Source organism: Castor canadensis, chromosome 3, assembly GCF_047511655.1.
Source record: "Castor canadensis chromosome 3, mCasCan1.hap1v2, whole genome shotgun sequence".
NCBI lineage: Eukaryota > Metazoa > Chordata > Mammalia > Rodentia > Castoridae > Castor > Castor canadensis.
The window spans coordinates 194,284,971-194,290,733 of record NC_133388.1 but is presented as its reverse complement, the minus strand read 5'-3'; the positions used below and the strand labels follow the sequence as shown (position 1 = coordinate 194,290,733).

The window sequence follows — 5,763 nt, the reverse complement described above, 5'->3', positions numbered from 1 at the left end:
TATTAATAATAATAAGAAGAAGAAGAAGGAGGAGGAGGAGGTGGAGGAGGAAGAATGAGGAGATGCAGAAGGAAGAGGAAGGGGAAGGAGAAAAGAGAGAAGAGGAGAAGAGAAAAAAGAAGTGTGAGAAGGAGGAGGAGAATTAGGAAAAAGAGGGAGGAAAAGGAGCAAGAGAAAAAGGAGAACCACAAGGTGAGAGAGAAGGAAATAGAGGAGGAAGAAGGTGGAAAGGAGGAGGTAATAGAAGAGGGAAGGAGGGAAGAAAACCTTTGTCTTGTAGATGAGGATGATGATGCTTGAAGAAAGAGAAATGGAATAACTTAGTTCCATATCACATAAAAGATTATTGGTTTTTATTCCATTAGTAGTTCAGATAGATTGCCTTGTATATTTGGGAAGAGTGGTATTCAGACACTCTGTATTTGCTCACAAAAAAAGATGAAAACATCTTTGCTTTAAGATGTTTATTCTCACAGACTACCCCCTTTGCTCATGACCACTCTAGTGCATAACACACAAGGGAAGAAGTCAAGTCTGATTCCAGAATTGTGGGCATTTCACAGTATACATTTTTTTCTCACACCATTGGTAGATGAGGTCAATGACAAAGTCTGGACATACTTTGTCTTAATATGCCTGCTGCTCTAAATGGACTGGATGATACTCACTTACATTAGTGAGAGCAGATATTCTTTACTCAGTCTACCAATTCAAAGGCTGATTCCTTCCTGAGACTCCCTCACAGGAACATTCTGAAATAATGTTTTATCAGATAGCTAGGCATTCCTTAGCCCAGTCAAGCTGACACATAAAATTATCCATCACACCAAAACAGCTGGCTCTCACCTCCAGTTGGAGGGCCTTGGGAACATCTTCCTTTATGTAATATTAGGCTTTTTTTTCACAAAGGAATTCAAGTAGGCAACTCACACTGCCTTATGAAATTAACTTTATTTAACTATTAGCTTCACCATATGTCAAGACAGAAGGATTGTTTATAAATGATTGCTACTGAGTTTGCTGTCAGTGGAATAAATCGCTCTTGACCTTTCTGCTTTTCAGAGTTTAATGAATTTAGGGGTAGAAATTATCCACAGCACTAACCACTGTAATCTTGGCTTCTGTAACTGAGACCCACTGGCATTAATGTTGACACTTTGACATGCTAGGGGTCACTACTATTAGTAACTGTTAAGCCATATGGAATAACTTAAGTTACTATAAATAATAAGCCTCTTTAGTGTTTTTTCTCATTATTTCCCTTAGATTAAAAATTGTGTTTTAGAGTCTTTGTTATTGAATGCCATGATTACTCACTCGCCTGTAACCATTTGACGGTGAGCCAGTATTGTCCCTGACGGCCTTGTGTCTGGGTGTGGTCATTGATGCAGGCTGTTGACTTAGGACATCTGTGTTGCTTTACACATGGCCCCTGCAGAAGAACACCTCAGATTTATTTACATGATATCTTGGAGCAGTAAAGGAGCAAGCACCAAGATGGTACTGTCTCTTGAGGCCTAGGCTCAGAACTCCCACCGTATTGCATGTACCACAATTCTATTAAAGTAACTCACAAGGGCAGACCTGTTCCAAGTGAATGAAGAAAAAGACACCAACATGTGACTGGATGAACCTTATATCACATTGCAAAGGTAGGGCATGTAGAAGAATTTGGGATAAATTTTTATAGTCTGTCAGAGTCTACTCCACCCCATGGTTACAATGTATGCACAGTTTTCCCTATTAAATTTCAGCTGCTTTAAATGTCAGGGTCTTCAAAATATATCCCAAATAAGTCAGGTAGCTGGAAATTCAAGATCACATGCTCTGCATGGCCCACTAGGATGAGGCTTCTCTGAAACAGAACATACTCTGTTGTCCCTTTATGTGATCCAGGAACTTATTTACCAATTCTCAAAATACAATAGTTAGAAAGGACAAAATACAGACTTCATTAAAATAGGGAGGAACAACTGTATGCAATGGCATATGCTGTAATCATAGCACTCAGGCGGTAGAAGTAGGGGGATTATGAATTCCAGGACAGCCTGGGCTACATAGCCCAAAAAATAAAATAAAAGGAAAAGGAGGCACAGGAATCATAAATCTCAGGTCTCTAGCAATTCTAGGAAGGGGGCCCATGTTGTCATACCCCCTTACTCTAAGGGCAGGGATTTATTATTGATTAGAACCTCAATTCTGCTTTCAAGCAGGGATTTTCTGACCTATTGTTACTCTTGGCTTTCAGCTGTACTATTTTGGCTCTGAGTTCCATCTTCTGGACAGCTGGCTCTTCCCTTTGCTGTCTTTTCTCTTTTCTCCAAGAAATGTTCCATTTTCTAAAACATCCATTTTCTGCGTATGATGAATTGACAACTAGGAACTGTGTTTTATTTTGAAATATGTTTTCCTCCTTAATCCAATCTGCTAGTGTTTTATTAATTAAACCCTTTAAAATGTGGGTTTCCTATGATTTATATCAAGCTGTTCTTACCCTGCTGAGTTTAGGATTTGTTTTTATCAGTAATTCCTTTTTTCCTTCCATTTTCTCTCTTTTGGACATGGAAGTCTCTTCTATGCCTATCTCATCAATGAATTTTGGAAGCATATACCTTGCTTTCTAATTTCAAAGCTCCACAGACAAAAAGGAACCTTGCCAATGGATGTATCATACCAAGTGTCTGACAAGACTTGAAACCTTTTGTGTTGAAATTTAGATGATATTTTGGATTTAGGTAAGAGTTTTTGGTAACTTTGGAAAGAGGTGATTGCATTATGCATGTGGGATGCACTTGACTTTGGAGGAAGACAGATTGTGATGTCATCAGGGTTGTTAGTACCCTACAAAAGTCATGACCCAGCAGCCCCTCAGAAGATGACTGTGTTTGGAAATTGAATCTTCGCAGATGTAACTGGTTATGATGAGGTGATACTAAATCTAATGGCTGGTATTCTTGTAAGAGGAATGACAGAGATATTTAGTCAAGGGAGAAGTCCATTTGAAGACAAAGGTGGAGACTATTAATAAATACCTAAGTTTCTTCCATGTATCCTCATTGTTTGATAGCTCAATTCTTTTTAGCACTGAATAATATTCTATTTTCTAGGTGTACCATAATTTACTCTTTCACCTACTTAAATCTTTCACTAGGTTGCTTGGTAGCTTCCAAATTGTTGTAATTAAGAATAAAGCTACTACAAACATCCATGTACAGGATTTTGCATGTATAAGTTTCCAGTTCCTTTGGGCAAATATGAAGGAGCATAATTTCTGGATTTCATGACAGGGTTGTTTAGTTTTGTAAGAAACTGAAGAACTTTCTTCCAAAGTGACCATACCATTTTACATTCCTATCAGCAATGATAAAGAGTTCTGTTACTCCACATTCCTGCCAATTTGGATGAGATTATATTTTGGATTTTGGTCATTCTAATGGGTGTGGTTTTATCTAACTGTTGTGTTAATAACTCCCCTCCCATTCTGGAACTGGAGACAATGATAGCTCTTACCTCCAAGTGTTGATGGAAGGATTAACTGAGATAGATCACACAAATCACTTAGAATTATGCCTGCCACTCACTGTTTCATGAATGTTAACATGAATTGCATGTTACTTCATAGACACTTATAAACTGTCCTGTAGCTGCAAGTCTGAGTCTTTCACGTTTATTCTCTTTCCCATTTCCAGCTTCATCTCTTTGCAATGTCTGTCTCTAACATCACTTATTATTCATCCCCCTGCATTTCCTATACTCTCTGTTTTGCTTGGCATGCCCTTCTTCTTCTTGCATTTATTGACTTCTACCCTTTGTTTGTAGCTCATGAAAGTATATATTCCTCAAAGAAATTCTTGCTAACTCCTGCTTTCTGAGCTATATTAGGATCCATCTCTGTACTCCTGGTAAACTTTTCTATCATTATTACAACGAAACTGCATTGTATGTGCCTAGCTACTTAGTGTTTCTTTGCAATTCTTAGGATATCTGGGGAGATAGAAAACCTTTCTTATGAAATTCCTGTCTCCAGCATTTGGTGCAGAGTCTAGTTCTAGTACATGTTGTTGATATGTTATATTTGTTATACCCGGCATTTGTTCAAGATGCAGGAGAAAAAAGCAGAGAAGGAAGAAAGAATTGTAAGAAAGAGAAGAGACATGAGAGAAAAAGAGGACAGAGAAAAGGAACACCAATAAAGATAAAAATGAAGAAATGAGAAAAAATTAAGAAAGGAAAATATCCCTAGAGAAATGTGGATTATCTGAAATAGCAGGCAGAGGATGCCCACGTGGGAGAGGGTAGCTGTCAGAGTGTATTAAGTGACAAAAGGACAGGGAGGAAACAAATAATTAAGTACCCATAGAATTCCAGAAGTTAATGTAGCTCTGAGTACATGGACAAAGGGTATTTTCTCCTCCCCTTCTTAAGACTTCACAGACTATGAAACACAAGCCAGAAAAACTGAAGGGTATTATATGTAGTGTGATAAAATTTGTGCCACAAATCACAGCAATACACACGTGTGTAAGAGGAGCATAAAGAGCAGAGGTTTTACTCAAGCGAAAGAAAGAGGTAGATGTGTTCAGGGTTAAGTATGCCATTTATTAAGCCTTTAAAGATGGATAAGAGGTAAGTAAGACAAAAACATGGTATAGCATCATACAAGGGAAGAGAGCAAGCAAAAGTGAGCTGAAATGACTTTATTTATTTATTTATTGAAATTGATTTCATGATTTTATTTTCTTCATAAAAATAGATAAAGATAGAGCTTAGAACTGGGTCACTCACCCCTTTCTCTTCTCATCTCCTCCCATTTCAAAATGCTTCATCTCTTAATAGCCAGAATTCTCATTCTCTTAGTTCTGCAGTTGGGCTCAACACATTCAAGCCTCAGCACTATTTTCTTTGTAGTTTTAGCTTTTTTCCAGAAAATTGGTTTGGTCTGCCCACCATAGCCACTCTGCTTTCTGTCTTAATGCCATTTTCTCTGGGCATACAGCAAATCCTTGCCCTTCTTCCTTTTTGTACTTTGTCACTTTGTGAGGTTGGTGCTTGCCACACTTTCTACAGAAAGTCTGGCAGGTTTTAGGAATGTTAACCATGATTATGGGAGGGCTATTGGCACCAAAAGCTGAAATGACTTTTAAATGGAAAATAAGTTTGTATGATTGAAGGGTATGTTGGCAGAACCCAAACCTATCTTCCTAAGGGGACATATTCTAAAGCAATGGGGATAGGGCTGATTTTGGAGTCACTAAAAGATTTTAGAATGGGATGGGATATTGTTGAGTTTATGTTTTAGAAAAAATACTTGGAGAGTAGTCTAAGTGATAGGATGAAGGGTGTAGAAACTGGTGACCAATGAAGAGGCATCAACAAATCAGCTAAAAATAATGACCACAGGATAGGAATTGTGGCTCAAGCCTACAATCCTAGCTACTTGGGAGGAAGTAGAGGAGATTGAGAGGATTATACTTTGTGACCAGCCCAGACATAAAGTTCACAAGACACAATCTCAACCAATGGTTGGGCATGTTAACAAATGCCTATGGTCCCAGCTACATGGGTATATAGGAAACACAGCAGGATTGAGGTATAGGATAACCAGGTAAAGAAGCAACACTCTGTCTCAAAAGTAACCAACACAAAAAGGATTGGCAGCATGGTTTAAGTGTTAGAGTGCCTGTGTGGAAAGAGTGAAGTCCTGAGTTCAACCCTTAGTACTGCCAAAGCAGCAGCAGCAGTGACACCAAAATAGTGATAGTC

At 38.3% G+C, this 5,763-nt stretch overlaps 1 pseudogene; it reads right to left on the bottom strand.

Moving 5' to 3' along the window:
- Positions 1–4,766: 4,766 nt before the first annotated feature.
- Positions 4,767–5,099, bottom strand: LOC109703033 (large ribosomal subunit protein eL42-like; annotated as a pseudogene).
- Between the last annotated feature and the right edge of the window lie 664 nt (positions 5,100–5,763).